Source organism: Cryptomeria japonica, chromosome 2 (assembly GCF_030272615.1).
Source record: "Cryptomeria japonica chromosome 2, Sugi_1.0, whole genome shotgun sequence".
In the NCBI taxonomy this organism is placed as follows: Eukaryota; Viridiplantae; Streptophyta; class Pinopsida; order Cupressales; family Cupressaceae; genus Cryptomeria; species Cryptomeria japonica.
In genome coordinates, this window is record NC_081406.1 from 429,164,630 (window position 1) to 429,188,490 (window position 23,861).

Consider the following 23,861-nt stretch of genomic DNA (forward strand, 5'->3'; position numbering starts at 1 on the left):
TCCTAGTGATTTTGAGTGGAAAAAATCATCTTTTTTCCGGATGAAAATCCATAATCTAGGAGTCAAAAGGTCAAAATTCCATACTAGAGGTGCTTTTCCCCTCATATTCCCGACTACCCATGATTTTCCCCACTCAAAATCCAGACTGGACATGGATTTTCCCTTGTAATCCAGACATGCCTTATTTTTCCCCCATTGAAAATTCAGACTAGGGGCGATTTTCCACCAGGATGATTAAATTTTGTCTAACTGTTGGGAATTTCCTGACTACCTTCGAATTTCCCCTAGGAAGTGTGGATAACTTAAGTGAGGATTCCTGATGACTATAGATTTTCTACCAGAGCTTTTCATGACGACTTTTTGTGGGTTTTAGTGCGGATAGTGATTCCAGACTTGGTGCGAATTTCCACCAAGTGCAAATTTAAGATTTTTTAAGTCCGGGTTGCTATCCAAATTGGGGTCGATTTTCCCCCAGAGTGTTTTTTTGGCCAAAGTGATGATTTTTAGTCGAGGTTTTGACTCCCAGCTTGGGTCGATTTTCCCTTGAAGGCAATTTTGTGCAATTTATGATGGAATTTTGTTCGGATTTTTATCCAGACATGGGCCGAATTTCCCCATGTGCATTTTTTTGAAAATTTAATTATTTTTATTTGGATTTTTTATCCAAATAGGGATCGATTTTCCCCATGGGTCCAATTCTAGATAAATTTTAATTTTTTTTAATGACGTGACCCAAATTTAATTGTTTTTAATGATGTTGATGATTATTTAAAAAATAAAAACAATTAACAATTAATAAATGACTTGGAATTTAAAATTAAAAATTAATTATTTCCCTAGGCAAGTCGATTTTCCTCACAAGTGTGTAAAAGAGCAAATGTTTTATCACACACTGCTTGTGTGGTGAAAACTCAAGGCAAAAGCAAGTTTAAAAGAGGAGGCCAACATTATAATACTATTATATTTGCCAAGTGTGTGCTTACTTAGGCGATTTTTCCTACAGCTGGCGAATTTTGGCAAAATGTCAAGTTGACACATTGGGCTTAAGATTGGTTTTACTTTTATTGTTCATTTTTCCTCCATTCCCAGCCAAGGAGATTTTCTTTGGCTGCCATTTGAGTGTGTTTGAAGCATCATTTTCAGACTTTGGTGATTTTGGAAAGGTGGCGCCATTTTTGGAGTTAGGTGATTTTTGTTTTGGGAGGTTTTTACTTCATTTTGGTGATTGTATCTCTTTGGGTGGTGGCGCCATTGTTGGGAACTTGCTGATAATTATTGTCAGACCTGATTTGCACAATTTTTCAGACTTATGTGGCCTCCATTGTTGGCTGGTAATTATTTGTCAGACTTCATTCTTCATTGCCCAGCTAATTCCAACTTGGATGATTAGCATTTGGAAGAATTTTGAGACCATTTGCATGCTGTTACAGGTCTGAAACTCCATTGGTAGGCGGCTGTCTTCAGAAAGTCATCATTTCGTGCCACTTGTGAACCTATGCAATTTTATTTGGGAAGCATTTTTGCTTCATTCCGGGGCCATTTTCTGAGTTTATCTTCATTCCTAAGGGTGCTGGCAGGTCTGAAAACTCCATTTTCAGACTTGTCTTCAGACTTAACTTTCATTTCCAATCCTACATACATGCTCAGATTTATCCATGTTTGCCTTGAGAAATTGATTTTTATCATGTATTTTGCATTTTGAGTGATTGCAACATGATTTAAAGGACTAATTTACACAGTTATAGGCTGTCTTCAGATTTTTGGCAGCCATTGTTGACTTTGGAAGGGTATTCTCAGACATTTTTCGTGTCAAGGCTAGAGGGAAGAAGATTGAGGAGGTCAAGAAGAAGAAGCAAAAGGCTATCACTCCTTCACCTATCATTCCTTCACCACCCCTCAGTGTCTCATCAATTAAGGAAGTTGAAGTGCCAGAACAGATCAGGGAGATTGAGCAATGTTCCAACACAGTGATATTACCAGAAAATGTTCAGGATTTACATGCTACAACTATATCTGCTCCACCTAATGAGAATGATGATTAGCTGTGATCCCCTATTGTCCTTTTGGAGGTTAATTTGCGAAAGAATGTATATGATTTGACCAGGGATAATCCTAATGATGATGATGATGTTATCTCGGCATTGAGAGAGGTTGATCGAGAGATGTGTGTCGATGATGGTATGGAGATGGAAGCTATTCCTGATTTGCTAATGAAGAGTATGGAGAAAAGTGTTACAAGCTAGGGTTGCCGTTGCACCAAAAGATCGACTTGTCAATGCTCGATACAACCACTAGATTTATAGAATCCACTGGAGGTTGTTAACCCATGTCGTGAATCCCCGCAAGGGACACTGGCCCACTGCCAACAATCCCCCTCCCAGCGTCACTCACTACGGGTTGCGTGATTTGAACCTGTAACCAAGCTCGAATATCACTTGTTACAAGCTAGGGTTGCCATTGCACCAAACGATCGACCCGTCAATGCCCAATACAACCACTAGACTTATAGAATCCACAGGAGGTTGTTAAACCATGTCGCGAATCCCCGCAATGGATGCTAGCCCACTGCCAACAAAAACTAAGAAGATGGTTGAGGCACAGCCTATTGATGATATTGATGACTACTTAGCTAGAAGCAACTAGGAGAAAGAACCTAGGAAAGCTGAAATTTTGTCACACATAGCTAGAGATGAGATATGGATGCGGATTGTGCAGGTAGCTGTTCCTATTGGAGATGTGACGACGGACATTGGTACTCCCATGGATTTCTAGATTTTTTCAGTTGCCCTTCGCCGTACTACAAAAGAGCAGGAATTTTAGGAGGTTGGTGATACCCTCAAGGCAATCAGTTTGAGATTGGACCGAGCGATAGAGAAAAGAGAGAAGTACGAAGTAGAGAAGATCAAACTTAGAGAGTACATTGCAGGGATAAGGCGTGAGAATCCCACCCTTATTTCCCCTATCGCAGTTGATCATGGACTACATACACATTATGAGGCAACGAGAGATACATTCTCAGAAGTGGAGAAATGGATAGAGGATACGAAGAGATAGGCATATGATTTCCTTACTTTGTCCAGGCTTTTGACACGACAACAGGGCTTATATTCAGGATATAGTATTTGGAGGGAGTTTGGGTGGAATTCTGACCCATTCAGGAGAAGACTATTCCACGTCTCAGAACTTTCAAGAAGATTTCTATGTCCACATTGATCAGAGAGAATATTGTGCACAATGGCGATAGATACGATTTCCATGGCTAGTATTGTTCATTAGCCATGAAGAAATCAACTTATGAGAGCACACAAAAGAGTTGTGCAGAGATGGAAGGATCTATTCGTGATATTTAGTTAAAGATCCTTGCCTCAATTGAGGAATTATTGGGAGCTGATGTCAGTGAAGCCAGTGGGTTACACTTAGCAGAATTGAGAGACAAAATGAAATTCATGTACTTCAATCAGTTGGACTCTTTGAAGAAGAGTCAGATAGATGATTTGGTCTCATTGTTGATTTATGTTCATAATTCGCAGAAGCTCATGCTAGATTGGGAGAACACTTTGGATGCTTGCTCAGATGCATTGGATGTGATTGATTTATAGTAGGATACCTTACCCAACATTTCCATGGAAGAGTTAGATTTTGTATTGGTTAGATTCTTGGAGTATGCTAGGAGAGAGAGAGAGAGAGAGAGATGCAAGACAAAATCTTCTAGAAGATTCCCTATTTGGTGACTAGGTATCTTCCTATTGGGCCAAATGTTGGTGGCACTATTTTTTATGTAAACCCTAATTAGGGCAACTTTAGGGCTTTGTTGGCAAGATGTTGGCCCTTGATTTAGTTTTAATCTTGGCTATCCATTTTGTATGAGACTCTATATATACCTCATTGCCTGTCATTTGTAAGAGACTTTGTAGAATTGTTGGTAAATGCCGCAGCTTTTGAATATAAATCATTGTTCGACTTGATGGTGATTTTGTTTTTCAAGTGTTGTTTATTCAAGGTCCTCAATTCCTCCAAGTGAGATTAGAATTTGCTTTCAATGTGTTTTAGATTGAATGAAAGAATTGTTGAGTATATTTGTGTGGAATCTATTAATCCATACCACTAGCCTCTTGTTGATTGTAAGTGCACTGTGTGTAGTCAACTGGAAATTTATGCAAGCTTAACTTGATTATCATACGTCCATTGTTATGCATCAACTCTGATGGTCTCAATGTTTGATGGTAGTAATTTGAAAATCTATGAAATACACCTTAAATGATTGCACTAAGCTTGTGTCAATTTGTTCGACTTGATGGTGAGACCTTGCCTAGTTTGATTCCACTAAATTTGTCCATCATTTCCTAAATTCCTAGGCTTAGAATAGATTTCCTGAACCCTATTCCCTTTTGCTATTTTTTTAGAGTGTTGCTAGAATTAAGTCAAGAACTACATTGCCGAATCCTAAGTTATCAGCATACCCATTCCACATTGATGATAAGAGAAGTTAATTCAAACAATTGTGTAAGTCCCCAAGTGAAAACAACAATTCGCATCGACCATTGAGTTACCCACTCGTCAAGACCTGACTGTAGAAACCTTGGAATCTGAGGTGATTTTGTTCAAGAGAGGGTAAAGTACTTTGGTATTTTATTCTGATGCTTGCATGTGCATAAAACACACATCAACATCTTTGGTTCTAGAAGGAGGGCTGATCATTATCAAGCCGTGAACAGCTAAACTGCAGATCATATCAATTGATATTCGCAAGGAGTTATCCAAGATTTTTTGTCCCTCCTTCGCGCTCAACATCTTTTGGCACTAGAAGGAGGGCCTTGCAATTATTTTTGAATATTATGTTCCGAAATGGTGTTGCCTGAAGAACTTATTCAAGGTGAACAAAGAGATATCATTTCACAGTTCAACACTCTTGCTTGGAGAAACCAAAGTAGTCACGCTGAAATAGTTGATCGTGAGAACCAGTCTACCAATCAGCAGAGAAGAAATTGAGTCAGTTGAAGATTTCAAAGTCTAGTATGAGTCACAGTGGTGCTGCCTGATCTTGATAGAAGCAATGAGTTTGACCTAGACGAACTTGAGTTCCAGCAGCAGAACTTGGGAGACGAAAGAAATATCATATCTAGTTTGAACAACCTTGCTTGGGAAGTGAAAACAAGTGCACTGCAATACATTGGAGTTTCATTTGTGCTAGACAAAGAAGAAGAGATAGCTGCAAGAATCGATGCACAAATTTAAAGGGATCTACTTGCTCAAGAATTACAACAGGTCCGAATTGATCCTAGATAGGTCATGTTGGATCGCATCAATTCCTTTTCACTCGAAAGACTTCAAAGAATTCCAAGATCAGCTCCAAGAGAATGAAGACATTGCGAGTTGGGGACTCCTTGTAGATCGAAATTTGGAAGGCGGGAGGCTTCACCAAGTTCTGACATAGCAGATAGATACAAATTATTCAATCAAGAGGACGTGCTAGGGAACAGATAATTTTTTTCAAAATCCTCTATTTCAAGATCAAGAACAAGAGGAGGACCAGCAGTTTCAAGAAGAAGATCAGAAGATGGATCAAAATCAAGGTCTACCTCCAAACGGTGCTACATACGAACTCAAATGCATTCTTTATTATCTTTGTGAGATTATACAATCTCATAAACCTTTTTATACTTAATATAAAATCAAAATTCAATACAAGATTCTCTAACAATTTCTGTAGAGTTTTGCCCCTTCTAAATAAAAAAGTCCCTTTACAATTCTCTGAGTCTCATATTTATCGACTCTTTGTGCCATAACTACCTGTTTCGTATTTGTAACCAACATAGTTTGAGCAAGGTAGTTATTTGTACAATTTGGAACAATTAAAGATAAACTTTAATAAAGTTAGAAACTACCTGACTTTTACGCAAGAATAGTCAAAATTCTAACTTTGACTTAATTACATAGAGACAATTTAAACATTCAAATAAGTTGGACTGCTGCAAAGTCACAATTCTGCACTTGTATTGACTGACACCTTCGGTAGAAGTTTCCTGAGTTGCAACTTGTAACAAAAATATCTGTTTTCTAATGCTCTGGTGGATACTTAAATGCCAATTCACAGCTTCATTTTTAACTTCCTTATCTTAATCCAAAGACATAGAGAAAATGTAAGGAACAGCTGCAGATTTTGAGTTTGAAATCACCATTGTAATCCTATCTTTAAGATGACATCTCTTGAAGCATCCTGTCGAACACTTAATTGTTATCTGTATTCCTAAAATTTGCGTGCATATTTTAACAGAACATTTCCAATTTTAATATCTGACAGAAACCAATTTTCTGCAACTCTTGCTATTATTGCATTGAACTTGATCACATTTCTTTGAGGCATTTTGGCAAACAATTCAGGTTCACTGCCTATGATTCCATGTCTTTGATTCCACGTTTCGCATGCATGTGGCAGAGGTTGTTCAATCTACTTCCGCGTGACAATTTCATTTGCTCGAAAATTTCCAACGCCATTTCAACAAATCTATTACGGACAAATTGGTGAGACCAGGGCAGCACGACTCCAACATCTGGCATAGACTACTTTTAGGTTATGCAATTATGATTGCCACTTCATTAATATAGTGTGCACAGTCCTATCTTTCAGATTGTTTCACTTAGTATCACTAATAATCTCCAAAAGAGCATTTGCGTTATTTAACCAACCAAATGTGATTGCTAACTTTTTGCAGTAGTCGATAAAAATTTCTTTTTCATTCTCTTTCATAACATTAAGTTAATACCTTGAATCTGGAAAAGTGCCTTGCTGCCTTCATTTTCCTTGCTGATTTCTCCAGCTTTGTATGGATCTCCCATGTTTGTGGATGATGATCTACAGACACCAAGAAAATATGTCCATACAAGCACCGCATTTGTATCTCCGTCAAACATCATATTACTCACAATCTCTTTCGTCTCCTGATAATATTGAGATCTCATTTTTACCTACAGAAAAATCTGCCAAATATGAAGACTGGGAATTTTGAGCATCATGAATCGGGAGAGTCACATAGTAACTGTACTTTTAAGAGAATAAAGTATGTTTCCACCTATCACATTCATATATGATAGAGCATTAGTAATAGCAAATTTCGATCAAAGTCTTCTATCTTTTACACTTTGATGAAGGCCAATATGCTGGTTTAGTCTCCATTTTAGTATAGGCGAAGATGATGCTGGCAGACATTATGGAATCAACCTTACACTTGCCAATTGCGCTTCTTTAAATTTTCTTGTGCCTTTTCAAACAAACTATCGTTGTGCGTAACCATGCAGTTAGCATTTGATGTGATGACCTCTGTTTGGGGTATTTTGTCAAGCAATTCAGCTACTTTGTGAATGATTCCACAATTTGTATCATTTGAAGCTTCCTTTTTTTGCATAGGCAGAGAGGATGGCAGCTAAGATTGCAAATCTTGTCTTCACACTTGTGAATTGAATTTTCTTTGAAACTTGTAAAGCCATTTTCAACAACTTTTGCATTGTGGTTGTCCTCTAATCATTTTATTCAAGAGTTTACATTTCTACGATGGTTTCAGTTACAACTGTTCAAATGCCTTGTCTATGCTTTTACATCCATATCTCATTTCTTGTTCTTTACATTTGGCATTACTTGTACCATTTGTTGAATGTCATTATCCTGCAAAGTTATTGGAGAAAAATATGCTCCTCCATTATGTTCGTCCTTTAGCTCACCATGGCTTTCCATTTCCACAACACGCCCATCTTTTATAACTGCTATGATATATACGCCCTTAATAATAGATGAACAGTGTACTAACATCATCATTACTCTACCAATCATAGGCTCATTGAAACCAGATAAACAAGACGCTCAGAAGCAGAATCAAGGACATTGGTGGCTGCATGATTTTCTTATTCTTCCTTGTGCACTAGTCTGCCAGGAGAGCGAGCACATAAAACAAAAGCATCGGTGATATTGTTTGGCTTTATTACATTTCTTGAACCAACTAGAGTAATACCTCTGCGTTGCCATGCTTCATATATCCAACTATCATTGCACTTTATGAGTTGAAATCTCTGAGAAGCATTTTGTCAAACAAATCGCGTGCTGTGTGTCGATGTAGTACCCCTTCCCTGATCATACTCTTTTTAACCCAGTTTGACCTTGGTTGACTTTTAGTGGCTTACTTGGATGGTTGATATAGCATGTTATGATGTTATATTCAGGTATTATGTTTGATGTTTTGGTGTTGCTAAGTTTATTAATGTTTAAAAAAATAATTATTTGCACTCTTTTCGAGAGTTATAGTTGAATCCTTTAGGGTTTCTTGGCAGGACATTACTCTCTGTTTCCACATTTGCACAAACACATTCGTTATATTCCATGAGATGACATCTATTTGAGCCATTCTGTAAAACAATTCAGGTGTTTTGTTTGTGATTCCACATTTGCATGCATGTATAGCAGGGCATTTGTTACAATAACATTATGATTATGCTTTGATGGATGTTTTTATGCTATTCCAAAGCTCCTGTTTTGGGGCAGGCCTGTAGCCTTAATTTTGACAAAACTCCTCATTTCTTCATGATTTGATGGTTGTCCATATCTCGACAATCACTATCTCCTTCAAATATTGTCTATTTGAAAATATTCGTGGTGCTCACAGCTATGAGTTACCTTGTGTGAACAAGAAGCCTTTAAATAGTCTCAAAGCAGTTACAAAAGTTCGCAAGTTAGATTCTTGGAATAACTGAGCATAAAGTTAGAAATTTCAACTTTCAAATGCAAAAGTTAGAACATTGGAGCATTGGGTACAAAAGTTAGAAATTTTACCTTTCAAATTGAAAAGTTAGAACTTTGGAGCATTGGGGCATAGGTGAGTTGCAAAAGTTTAACTTTTCAAACTGCCATAAGTTTCAATTGACAAAGAATTTAACCTTGAAATTTAAATTGGTGACAAATGAGGATACAATGAGTAGAACCTCAAAAGACTTTTTACATGACGAAGTCCGGAAAAGGAAATTTTAGGGTTTTTCGTATATGAGGCGTAAAAAACTAAAGTATTAAAATCTCTCAAACCATCAATTGGGTTCAGATTAAAACTGGATTTATAACTCAAAATGATCTCTAATGCGTGTTCATGAAGTGATTTTGGTCAGTACTTTGTAATTTCCAAGATTCATCCATATTTGTGTTTTGATCGACTCATTTCAAGGTTGACGAACTTGAAATGAAATATGCATACAGATCTTGGGTTCTTCCAGAGACAGACATTAAGAATTCATATGACATTACCTTGAATGCAAAAGTTTAAATTTTGGAAGTTTAAAAAATAGGGCAACAGGCCTGTTGTGACAATCACACATCACCCAATTGCAAATGGGGACCCCCTTGTTTTCGCATTTAGGGTAGTGTTTTGGCATCTTAAGGTTTTGTCTTTGGTCTCTCACCTTTGCAAATGAATCAAGTTTTTCAAAATTTGGAGTCATCAAATCAATAGGAAGAAAGAATGATCAAATGAACGTCCTGATGCTACCGATGTGCTTAGATGGGTCAAAGGAGTGAAAACACAATTTTATAGGTTCAATTCTGACAACCTCCTATTTTGTAGGAAAGTTTCTGTTTTGCTTTTTGCTTTTTAATTTTTGTTATTTTGGGGCCAATCCAGGAGCCTTCTTTTTCGTTCTGCTTTTTCTAAAAATAGAAAGTTGCTTTTTTTCTTTTTTTCGGGATTTTGGGTAGTTTTTGAGTTAGAAGAAGTGTTAGGCCAGGAGAGTTCATTGTTAGGAATTTTGATGGAAAATGGCCAAGCATGGAGTTTCAACCAAGAATGCTTAGTTCCAGCTAAAGTCCACCTTAGATAGTTGACGATTCCTTATCCAATGGCCAAGTCCGCTCTAGGTATGATAATCTAGTGACGGTAATGGACGAGGAATTGGAAAATATTGAAGTTGATATCTTGGAACAAGATTTTCAGGAGGGAACGATTTTTGCACTTAGCAGAAATGGAGAATATGAAGGAGATGGAGAAGATGAAAGAAATGAAGGAAATGAGGTAAATGAAGAAGATGATGGCATTGAACAACCAACAGTACCAGATTGGTTGCTAGAAAGGATGTAGAAGAAAGCTATTATAGAAGTCCAACCAGTAGACGATTCAACAAAATTCTTAGCCAGATTGAACTTGCTTGTGGAAAAGTGTTGAGACATGGACTAGCTAGGACTCGAACCTAGAACCTTCCATACGCTGCTGGAGTGCTCTACCACTGAGCTACTGGCCCCTCTTGGACCAGTCCATCGTCGGTCCGGGTGTGGCTTATTTCCAACACCAACGCCCCCCCTTAAACCACACCTCTCGTGTGTTTGGGGCTCCTATCTTGGACCTGGCTCTGATACCATGTTGAGACATGGACTGTAATGTCCCTACTAGTTTGGGATCTTTGGCCTACAAAACAGATTGTTAGAATACAACATAAAAATATATATATAAACCATTTTTAATTTGCAATCTTTTTTTAATATTTAATTAACATAATCATAATTTTGATTTAATAAAAAGGATACGAATGCCATACGAAAGTATGTCCTTAGGCGGTCGTGAAGCTCGCCTTCTTGGAACCCCTTGGTCCCAAGCCCTCTAGGAAATCGAAGATGAGTTCGAATCTTGTCTTGGGTGTAACCTCTTACACCCAAGCCATCCAAGGAAGACCCTTGTCTATTCCTTGCCTTGGGTGATGCCTCCATCATCCAAGTTCTCAGAGGGGACCGGCCAGATCCGTCTCTTCTTGGTTGAGTTTAATCAACCAAGCCATACATATGCATATCAGTGTTCAGTATAAATACTGCCCTAGGGATTATCATAATCCCTCCATTAGACTAAGGGAGTTTCCTCCGTACAGCCTCCATCATGTAATCACATTTATATTACATTTTATAATTTATTACTATATTCCATTCCACAATCCATATTTACATATTCCTGATTTAACATGTATTCCCTAACATATATTCATAAAAATATTCATTATCTAATATTCACATTTATTTCTTTACATATATTCCTACTATTCATTGATATGCATTTATTACTTATGTTTATACATTTATTAACATCTAAGAAAAATCATTCATTACATATGTATTAATTTGTTCATTACTATATTCACATATGTAATAAACCGTTCATTACTATATTCACTAACATATGTAATAAACCGTTCATTACTATATTCACTAACCTATATACTAAAGTATTTATTTTATATTCATCCACATATGTAATAATCGTGTTCATCATTCATATTCATTAATATATATAATACCTAATTGTTCATTACTACATCTACTAACATATGTATTAAACTTGTTCATCGCTATGTTCACTAACATATGTATTAAGTATTTAATTTATATTCATTTACCTATGTAATAACGTGTCTACCCTTCATATTTATTAACATATAAAATAATATATTCCCTCCTTACTTACCTGCTGCTGTAGCCTCGAGAACTTTTCTCCCACCACGTAGTAGTCCTTCCTCCTTTCTCCCCCTTACCGTTGCTTGCTTGTTTCTTAAGTAAATCTAATATAACCTCCTTTTTTTTCCTCCAACCTCGAATTATTCTTCTCCGTTTTATATCCTTCATATAACCTTTCATAGAAAGGTTGTGACTTTTTAATGTAACGTGCCTTTTCCTTATTACCTTTTAATTAATCTTTGTTATATAAAGTGATTGCTTTGGTGCTCCGTTATTCTTTTAGATGGAGACGTATGATCTCTTTGTTTCACAATTATGATCGCTAATATTAACCTGAATTGTTGACTCTATGCCTTTTCACAATTGGTGTATTGATTATTATTATTTCATTAATAAATATTAATCAATAGTTTCAGATATTAATAAATGAATATTAATTAATTGATAATAATATTAAATAAACATTGATTAATTAATTAATAATAATTGTTACATTTATTTCATATTCGAATTAACTATATTAAATTAATAAATAAACATTTATTAATTAATAATTTAATTGCTATATTTAAGTTATATTCATTGATAAGCGAAAACATATATGAATCAAATAATATTATCTATTATATTTATTAACACTACCATTGCCTAGACACTAATTATTAGTCTATCTAATGATTGTAAAGGCACCACTATATATGATATTATATATGACTGTCATACGTATTGCTGTCTATAAATATTACTATTAATATTTTATATTAATATCCATGTATTAATATTACTATTAAATTCTGCATGCCACTATATATGATATTATATATGACTGTCATACTTATTGCTAATATATAATATCTTCTTTAATTGTATTATTTATATCCTCTTTGTATTTTAATTGTATTATTATTTATTATTAAATATATAAATTATGTTGATAATATATAATATTTAAATCATAAATAATATTTAATTAATGAAATTTAAATAATCATTCATTGGTAATTATTATATTAATTAATAATAATAATTTATTCATTTAGGGTCTTGTTGATGTGTTTTTATGCACATGCGAACACAGAATAAAATACCAAGATATCTTATCCTCTTTTGAACAAAGTCTCTCATATGCTATGCTATGCTTTGCAATCAAATGAGACAACTCCAAGGTTACGAAATGTCAGGTCTTGACTTGTGGATAAGTTCAGTGCTTTGATGTGATAATGCTGGAATCACAAGGGGACTTACATTGTACATGAATGCTAAATCTTATCATGGATTAGGATAAGTATGTTGATAACTTAGGATTTGGCAATGAAGCTCCTTACTTAATTCTTACTAAAAAAATGAGCAAAGGGAATAGGGTTCAGGAAATCTATTCTAAACCTAGGAATGTAGGAAATGATGAATGGATTTAGTGGAATCAAACCAAGCAAGGTCTCACAATCAGGTATTGACACAAGCTTAGTGCAATCGTCTAAGGTATACTTAAAGATTTTTCAGGCTATTACCATCCAACGTGGACACCATCCAAGTTGATGTTTGTCAACAGACGAGTAATAGTTGAAGTCATGCTTACTTAAATTCCAGTTGACCACACAAGGCGCACTTACCAGTGGCAAGAGGCTAGTGGTATGGATTAATGATTCCACACAAATGAATTCAACAAATCTTCCACTCAATCTAACATACATGAAAATAAATTCTAATCTAAATTCTAATCTAACTTGGAGGAATTGAGAACCATGAATGCAAATACAACACTTGAAGAGCAAAATCATCAACAATTGAACAATGATTAGGATTCAAGTAGTTGTAGCATATACCAACAATTCTACAAAAACTCTCCCTTACAAATGAGAGACAAGGGGGCATATATAGAGTCTCTTACAAATTGGATGGCCAAGATTGATCCAAGATCAACGGCTGAGATTACAAGATAAAACCCTAATTAGGGTTTGTACAACCACCATTACATTGGCCAATAAGAAACGAGGGTAGGTAAGATAAAATAATATTTGATGTAGCGCCATGTGTCACCTATTCCCTCCTTGAATGAATGTTGACTTGGTACCCTTTGATTGAACGAATGGCGATTAGGATGCCACCTCAGCTTGCCTTATACACTTAACCAATTTGCCTTGTACATTCTTCATCTTCACAATGTTTGGAATCCTTTATGATACTTTGCATTCCATCCTTACGTCTAGGAATTCCATGAACTGTTCCCTCCTTATGTTTGGAAAATCTCCCAATCTTGGTATCCTGAAATATTTCCTTCCTTGACGCACTTTGATATTGAAATTCCTTGATGTAGTTCTGGATTTCTTGATGTAAAATCCTTTGTGTTCATTTCTTGAACTTGCTTTCCTTCATTTGTTCGCCATCAAAGTTAAATCTTCTTCATGATTTGATCTAGTCCTCATCTTTACCTTCTGGAATCTCTATCCGGAAATCCCCATCCAATCTTCGAAGTATTGATCTTCCTCATCCGCATTGTGTGCATCCTCCTTCACCTCAAGCCTTGATCATCGTACTTCCTTTCCTCGTAACAATCCTGCAAAACGAATAAGCATTGAATCAAACACTAGTATGATAAACTTAACTTCAACCTTGGTGGGAAATTCATCCGCATATGGACTGATCATTCCTCAAAACCATACGCATCATCCTTGTCCATTCTTCACTTGGTGGAAATTTGATGCCTATCTGGACAACTTCCTTCCTTTGTAATTCCACCCTACAGTGGAAATCCGACCCTCATTTGGACTCATTGTCCTTGAAAATCTTGTGTTGACTGGATCACCATTCCATGGAGTGGAAATCTGGACACCATTAGGACTTTGTTCTTGACATTTGTCCCAACATGTGATAGGTAATCTTAGAAAATTGTAACACCAATTCTGGAAAATATGAAGGTCTGGATTAAAGTCTGGAAGATTTTCCTTAAGAAAAACCGATTTTTAGACTTAGGATAAGTCTGATCATAATTGCTAAATCTGAGGACACCCATGTAAACTCAGAAAATCAAGTACTTGGAGCCCGAAAATGAATGTCCAGGTCTGGAAATATTACTTGGAGGTTTGAAAACACTCAGAAAGTGACTGATTTTTTATATCAAAGTTGTAATAAAAGTCTGATTTTCTGAGCACAAAGTCTGAATACGCCCTCCAATGTCTGAAAATACTCAGAAAATGGTGTACTGAAGTCTGATTTTCTGATTCTTAAGTCTGAATACACCCTCTGAAAGTCTGAAAATGGCTCCAAAAAAGTCTGAAGACACACTAAAAATGATGAATATCAATGGTTGGAAGTGGTCACAGCCATGTCACATGCTTGTATTTGAATTATTTTGACCTTCAAAACTCAGAAATGGTCACATCTGGGCACAACTATGTGGCTGGAAATGAAGTTTCAGTTTGAAGACAACCTGGTATACTCAGAAAAATGTCAAAAATGGTGCCTGGAAGTATACCACAATTCTGAAAATGCTTGGAAAAGGGTGTGGAAAAGTCTGATTTTTAGTTCTTAAAGTTTGAAGACACCCTTCCAAGGTCCAACAATGGCTGCCCAATGTCTGAAGACAACCTGCAACTTTAATAAATCAGTCATTTAAACTTGTTGCAGTCATAGGAAACACCTGTATTTGATGAATTTCACCTTCCAAAAGTGAAGTTTGTCAAATCTGGGCACAAACAAAGGGCTGGTAAACAATATCTAAGTTTGAAGACAAATCCGAAAATGGAGTTTCAGACTTAGATCAGCAATTGAAGCTCCACCAAATGCCCAAAAAACTCATAAGAAATGACGCCCAAGTGAAATTTTCCAAGTTGGCAAGTGGCTGGAAATGAAAATCAGTCTGAAGACAACCTGCAACTATGGAGTTTCAGACTGTAACAACAATGGTAGCCCTTGAAAATGCACTGAAAACTCCTCCAAACAGCCCTTAACCAAAATCGCCTTAGTGTGGATGAGCTAGGCAATGAAGAATAATTCTGAAAATGTGTTCCCAGCCAACAATGGAGGTCAAATCACTCCTAGCAATGGCGCCCAACAAAATCTGAAAATAATGGTAGCCACCAAGCATGAAGAAAATCACCCCAAACAACGGCACAAAACACTCCCAAAAATCGAAATTTTCCCAGCTATGGCACCATTCCAAAATTCTGAAAATGTCTTCAATGGCAGCTCAGATTTGCACCAATGGAGGTTGGAACAACCAAGCTGGAAAAAATGGAGGAAAGAATCCTCAACCCAACACTTCACTTTTCATGGAGACACCTGGTAAATTTAATAATAAAATAATGTTGGAAACTCCTCTCATATACTTGCTTTTACCTCTCACTTTCACCACACAAGCAATGTGGGATAAAACACTTGCTTAAATACTTGCTTGGTAAAAACCTAACATGCTTCTAGAAGGTTCGAACATTAAATGATTATTTGCAAGTTATTAAATTTCGCTTTTAAATTTTAAATAATCATCAATAATTATTTAAAAGCAATTAAATGGGGCTTATTTATTAAAATATTGCTAATTAAACCCAAAATAAGCCTCCAAGGGAAAATCGATATAGGTTGGTATTGAAAAATCCCTTCAAAAATCATTAAAATGCCAAAATTTGCCCTATAAGGGAAATTCGACCCATGCTTGGATAAAAATCCATGCATAACTTCATCAAAATGAAGACAAAAAACCTCCCAGGGGAAAATCGATGTGAGTTTGGACAAAAATCCAAACAAAAATCCACTCTACTTGTGAAAAATCACCCCTAGGGGAAATTCGATGGCAGTCGGGATTGAAAAATCCACTCTCCAAACTCACTTAACTTGGAAAAAACCTCCCTGGTGGAATTTCGACCTCAGTTTGGATGAAAATCCTAACTCAAAACTCTTTAAAATACTCCCAGTGGAAAATCGATCTCTGTCTGGATGAAAATCCGGATGAAAATCCGGACAAAAATCCTTACAAAATGCTCTCAGGGGATATTCGATCCCTGTCTGGATGAAAATCCTGACAAAAATCCGCACTTAGTTATCTGCACATTATCAACAACATTGTCTGCACTTCAGTCCGCACTCCAGTCCGCACTCCTGGTGGAAAATCCATGGTAGTCTGGATAAATCCTGACACTTAGCCAAATTTTAGCACTTCCAGGGGAAATTCGACCCAGGTATGGATAAACAGTGGGGGAAAAGAGTAGCCAGTATGGATTTCAGGGGAAACCCATGTGTAGTATGGATTTTGAGTGGGAGAATAGGTTGGGTAGTCTAGAATGTGAGGGGAAAAGCACCTCTAGCATGGATTTTGACCCTTTAACTCTTGGAATATGAATTTCCCTTAGGATTTTAACATTTTAACAACTCAAAATCACTTAGAAACATTAAATTAGACTGGACTTAGGCAAATTCTCCAGAAATATGAGCAAAACGCTAGGAAAATATTGGAATAAAGTGCGAAACCAACTTAAATAATACCTTAGGAGCGAGAAAACAACTCCAAAAGGTCTGTGAATATCTTGGCACTTTAAAATCACTGATGCGCGTGTTTAAAAAGACGTTAACGTTCAAATGGGTCTACACTTAGACAAAACTTAGGATCATTAAAATATCAACTTTAGCAACTTGATCCTATAACTTCAAAAACCCTAGATGGCACTAGGCATGATCAACTCCAAGACTCGGGCATGGGAAACGCAAAATTGCCCACTCTAAAAAGATAAAAGTGGGGGTCCCCATTTGCAATGGGGCGATGTGTGAAGACGTCACAACAGGTCTCTCCCTTTCTCTCCGTATATATATAACGATCCAGGAGGGGACATGACATGGACCAGCTAGGACTCGAACCTAGGACCTTCCATATGTTGCTGGAGTGCTCTACCACTGAGCTACTGGCCCCTCTTGGACCAGTCCATCATCGGTCCGGGGGTGGCTTATTTCCAACACCAACAAAAAGAAGGCAAAGAAATATTCCTTAATCCATAAAGATGGCACGAGATCTCGTTCAGTACAGGTGGCCATTCCAAAAGTTGACAAAACAAAAGAGGATATCACATTTAAAGTTACGAGCTAATGACTATGGATTAGGTGTTGGTACAATGGAACAAGAAGTCCAGGAGTTAGATGATTCAGTCAACACCATCAAGGAAAGGCCAAGGAAAGAAGAAGTAAAGAAAACAAACTCAAAGTGGAGAATGACAAATTGAAGGATTATATCCAACATTTGGTAAATCCTTTGTCATGCCCAAAATTTAGGGCAAAAACGGAATGATTTTTTTTTTTTTAAAATACTAATTAATTAAACAAGTTCGCTCACACGACATGCACTAATGTATTTGCCATTTCTATATTCGAGCTAATTCTGATACAAACCAAGTATCGAAAATTAATTAAATTTTATTTGCGGAAATCTAAATGGTTTAATTTTATCTTCACAAGATACCTAGTCATTAGATTAATTAAATCGAACTCATTAAAGGAATAGAAGATGAAGATAAATTTAATCTCCAATAAGACTATATAGTCTAAAAATCCATTTTTAATTCAATAATTATAATAATCGTTTAAAGTGTCATTTAATTTAGATAATTTAATTTACACGGGCAAAATTAATTACGAGTAGCAATTAATCGACTTTAGAAAGCTAATTCACAATTATTTTTCTAGCATCCATTCCAACCTCAACTGAAAGGTGCTTAAATTAATCCCTTTAAAATCCAACTTAAAACTTAATGCTCTAATTAAATTAACTAGGGCATACTAAGTATTTATCACACTAAATACTTTTAAAAATATAAGACTAGGCTTTATTCCTAAATTTATATATATATATTTTTTAAACTTCCTAATTAGTATATCATATAGAGGTATTTAAATATTTAAAACTCTATATAAATACATACCCAAAAATATAACATTTATATAATTATATATATATATATATATATATATTTAAACATCTAAAAGAACTTTCCAACTTAATGGCCATTTTGCCCTTCAACCCTAACTAGGGATTTTTTTTTTTTTATAAATTGACCCTTAACTAAATGAATTTAAACATATTATTTTATTTTATTACCCTAGCCCTACTCGGGCTAGGGTTTATTATATTTTTTGATTACCATTAAACACAGGGCCGAAACCCATCGGCGGCGGCCATGATTTTGTTTTGTTGCAGGGTCGGCGGCGTTCAAATTACTAGCGGGCTGAGTGGGGGAGGCGGTGGGCGAACCGAGCGCCGCCCACTGTGCGGTGGGCGCCGCACCACTATGTGGCCACACAGTGGTGGTGCTTCGGCGCCTCCCACTGTGTGCTCACACAGTGGCGGCGTTTCAGCGCCGCCCATTGTGTGCATAGTGGGGTGTGGTCCGAAACCCGCGATAACCAAAACCCCCCCCCCCCCCCCCTTTTTTTTAAAGTTAAAAATTAATTTTTTTTTTAAATATATATATATATTTCTCAATATGTTTTACATGCAATTTTTTTTTTTTTAAAAAGCAAAAAAAAACAAGGGTATATCATTATGTTAAATAAATAAATATATATATATATATACATATATTTATATATATATATATGTATATATATATATATATATATTTAATGGTATATATTCTAGGGTTTACATTTTCATTTGTTTTGTAGGGTATTTATATGACATGTTAATATATATATATAGATATATCCATGATTTCTACATGTATATAAATATATATATATTTATTTATAACTAATAGTATTATTTTTTTTTCTCAAACTAACATCGTAATCATGAAAGATTTTGTTTTACAATTGTAGGAAAGGAAATATAGAAATAAGTCTGTTTTAATGGTGATATATTTCCCAGAACTATATTGTACTCTGTTGCTTTACGGAAAACAGAATTCTAAAAATTATTTTTAAAACCACAATATGCATGCAACCGAGTTAATGCCTTTCCTATTTATTTTTTATTTTATTTTAAATGCTAAAAGGAAATGGAATAAATCTTCTGCTAAACTATTTATCCTAGCACATCGGAAATATATATATATATATTTTTCTTCTGAACTTGGGAAATACTATTTTAGGAATGCATTATACTTTTCTGCAATAAATACATTCATTGATTTTACAACTAACACAGCAACTACATACACACCTTTTTTTTTAATACTTAAAATCTAACAGCAAATACAACTCATATTTTTCTGCAAGTAGAATGAAGATAAAATTCTCAGGATAAAAAGGAGAACACAGATTTAATTAAACTGATTTTTCCATATTACAAAAAAACTATTGCATGCAATTCAAAAGTAACCCCTTTTTTTTCAAAATAGAAAATAGAAGTATATCTAGCTTTTTACAACTCTAAAGATATTCTGCAAAATTACAGGATGTTTATTTATTTAACTACAATAACAGATCTCACGTCTATATTTCAAATTTACAACTTGCCTCTCATTTCAACGAATGAGGGTGTATTTCTTCTATCAAAACTAATAACTGCAAATGAATTTAGATTTCTTCAACAATAATCTTTTGCAACTTTTCACTTTTCCTATTCTTTTCTCCTGACATTCCTGCATAATAAATCACAATATGACCATGGAGTGCTCATCTCCCAGCCTAGGCTAACTGGTAGCCACCCCCGAGCTCGGAGAACCAAGCCCTAGACGGGTAACAAACATGCAAACACATAGAAGACAGGAAACACACAAATTACAAACACACTCCCAAACTTAGCTACACTGCACCACATTTTGGTGACGACCTTTTTAAGCGTGGTAGTGGACCAATACCTTGAGGAGAACTACAAGTATGGAAAACCAGTAGCCACCTCATGGCACAATAATTACATCAAGAATTTCAACCCCTTATTCCTTATGCCCCCCAAGGCATTCTAGCCTTATATCCCTCCTTATGACCCCCATTGCACAAACAGGCCATGCAGCAAGGGTCACACAAAAATCCCTTGTGATCGCTCTCAAAACGAGAGTCTCTCACTCGAGGGCTGTCACTGCTACCACCCACAAGATCCTCCTCTCTCCCAAGAGTAAGAGGTCTTGAGAAAACTCCCAAAACACAGACAAGACATAATGCAAAATACCAAATGAAATTCTTAAAAAAAAAGACATTCAAGAACACAGATTTCTTACACCAACATACTTCCAAACACATGCAAGAAGAAGACATTTTAAAGAATAATGAAACCAACCTTAATCTGCCCAAAGGTAGGATAATATTTGAGGAAGAGCTGCCCAATCCATGGATCTTCTTCTTCTACCCTTAGCCAATTTTTCTATTCATATCCTTTTCTATTCTATTCAAAATTTCTTTTCAAAAATTCTCGTCTCCAAAAAATGGAGAGTGGGTGATTACCCTCAAATTTTCAATTTCTTGCTTAAGAAGCTCATCCTCCCAGTTCTCACAAGCTTCTAAAAACTAAAAAGGAAAGTAAGACAATGGGAAAAAGACTCGCACTCGAATAGGAAAGTTTACAACTAAGTTTAAACTTCTAATTTCAATTTTCGTTCAACTCAGAAAAGCCAATTTTTAAAGTGTCAAAAAGGTCACTTAGGAGTAGAAACTTGCGTAAAATTACCCCTAACCCTTAGGTATACCTTATGGGCTTTAGGAAACCCTATTAAACTACCCCTAGGTGTTCATTTAGCCCATTTTAAACCCTTCTGAAGTTTATTTTCGGGTCAAACATATGTTGACCTCTTCAAAGATTCTTTTCCCAAAGTATTTATGACATCACGTTACATTATTTGAAAAAGCTATAGTTGAACACTTTCCCACCAAGAGACAAAAATAAAAAATATTTAAACTTAAATCCACACATATGTCAAGTGACACAAATAAAACACTTTTACAAATTAAAACATGAAATCGTCTCTTGTGGATTTTACACATTAAATTTAAATAACACTTAACACACATGCAGCATATACTGTTACGAATAAAAATACAACACAAACGGGGTGTTGTCTCTCCAAATAGACAACCCCTGGCTTACGAACATACATAAGTCTAGGTTGGGTTCTCCGTAAATTTTCCATGGTCACATGGTTAATTTCCTGCGCATCTCAATTTACACATTAGTACTTTCAAATATCTACATATAATATAATTTCAAAAGAATAACAATACACATCATTACTTGCATACAATTTACATCTGCACAGATTAAATACATCTCTTATCAAGCAATATCATATAAGCAATTTCATCCTAATTCACATAAACTTAACCATACATCAAAGTTCTATTATCATAGCAAATTCCTGCAAATTCAATAACGACATCTATCCTCGCAATATCATCTTATCCAATAATCATGTAGTGTTCTATCTCATAAAGCATATAAGTAAATCATCAAAACATAGCAATGTTATCCAAATCCTGAAATCATATAAGTTCTAAGTTTCAAAATGCATCAAAATAAAGTATCCATAATAGTCTAAATATAAAATCCACTGAAATGTCAGACTGAGTCGAGGTGAGGCCTCACATCCTATTAGAAGAGAAGAGGCAGTAGTCACTCCACCTTTTGCTCTTCCACAAGATTCAATTGAGATCTTTGAAGGAATGAATATGATAGCCCAAGAGGCCGAGGAAGGAATTGTAGAAGTTGCGGATAGGGCCATCAAATTCATGGAGGACTAGGCACAGGTTTATGGTTGGATCTGTTTATTCATATATAGAGTCCAGAGCATAGCTGAGTTTTAGGAATATTTCCAAACTATTCAAGAAAAGACAATTTCATGTTGAAAGGTGCTGAAAGGAATCCCTTAACAAGACTTGGTCAGTGGAAATGTATTGATGCTGGAACATCATATGACTTTAGGACATGGTATCGTGCCTTGGTGGCTAGAGGGGAAGTATTGGAGAAGATGAAGATCGTTGGTGCCATAATAGAAGAAACAATAAAATCTGTCCAAAACAAGGTCTTCATCATAGTTTCTGATGTCCTTGAGCAGTAAATAGTCTGAGATAGAGACTTGGATATAGAGCACCTGAAGGCCAACGCTCAAAGCAACTTCTTCACTCCTACAAATCTAATCCAAAAGCAACATTTTGGCAAGTCATCCTCACTTCTGTCCATTGAGGATGGTTTTCAAAAACTGGAAATAGATTCGATAACCACTTTTGCCACGTGTGAAGATGAGATGGACTTGAAGGAATACAAGATCGACATTTTGCCAAGTGTCCCAATGGAAGAGCTCAACCCTATAGTGATTAGGTTCTTTGAATTCGTTGCCAAAGAAAAGGATAAGGGATGCCTTCTTCTAGAAGAAAGATGAATTTTGTAGTTGTTTATTTCCCATTGGTCTATTTCGGATAACTAGTGCAGCTTGCCTTATTTAGTATTTGATGTTTTAATCTTGGTCGTTGATCTTGGATCAATTTAGGCCATTGCTTTGTATTGGGGTCTCTATAGAAAAACCTCCTCTTTTCATTTGTTAAAGAGAGATTTTGGAGAAATTGTTGTAGTGATACTTCTTAAGTAATAGACATAATTTATTGTTCAATATGTTGGTGAATCTTTGTCCACTTTTGCAAGTTAGCATGGTTTCTTGGCTGTCATTAGAATAGACTTAATTTCCAAGTTGATAGATTGAATGAAGGATTGATAAAATTGCTTAATGTGGAGTTGACGTGTTCATACTTTTAATAATTGGATGATTTTCAATTATTCTGCAAAGTTAGCCTGAACAAGTAAATGAGAATTTAACTTCTATTACTATATTCATTGTTCAATATGCTGGTGAATATAAGTGATATGAAAATATTTTGAATTTCTTAGAAGATTGCTTTTGTAGTTGTTGAATTTGGCGAAACAAGAATTGGTTTAAATTCCACTTTTGCAATTTCTGTCTCCAGAGTTCATAGGATTAGTTTAAGATTTGAATTATCTTCCTAAACCCTCACCTTTTTTGCCTTTTTTTTTTCAAAGTCTTAGAAGTAGGATTCGGAAGAGCTTATTGCAAAATCATTCCAAAAAACAAGAAAGTTACAAGTGTCGGCAATCAGCGGAATCTTTAGATTAATTTACTCCTCGAACAATCATGTAAGTCCCCCTTGCGATTACCATGAAATCACAATGAACCAATTGAGACTATCCGTACGCATTTGGGAACCTTAGAGTCGTCTTTGTGACCACACAATTCAGTTGTTTAACACATAGAAGATTTTGAGCAAAAGAGAATAGAATATCTCTAGGTATTTTATTCTGTGTTGAACGTGCATAAAAACACCACCAACAAGGCCTCTTAACACTTTTTGGATACATTTTACTTTCTTTTTGCAAAGCATCCAATTATATTAACTGAATATACACATTCTAATAGGAAAGAAACTGTGAAATATGATGAGTAAGCATGGAAAATCAAATAGTATTCCATTAATTTGTCTT

General features: G+C 35.6%; 1 protein-coding gene and 1 non-coding gene across 2 annotated transcripts in view; one reads left to right on the forward strand and one right to left on the reverse strand.

The window, feature by feature from the left end:
* The window catches only part of LOC131062017 (uncharacterized protein YNL011C), a 255,936-nt gene that overhangs the window by 86,000 nt on the left and 146,075 nt on the right, over nt 1-23,861 (forward strand). The gene's annotated exons all lie outside the window — the stretch shown is intronic.
* On the reverse strand, nt 17,288-17,359 carry TRNAV-AAC (transfer RNA valine (anticodon AAC)). Its single transcript has one exon. It is a non-coding gene; the product is annotated as a tRNA-Val (tRNA).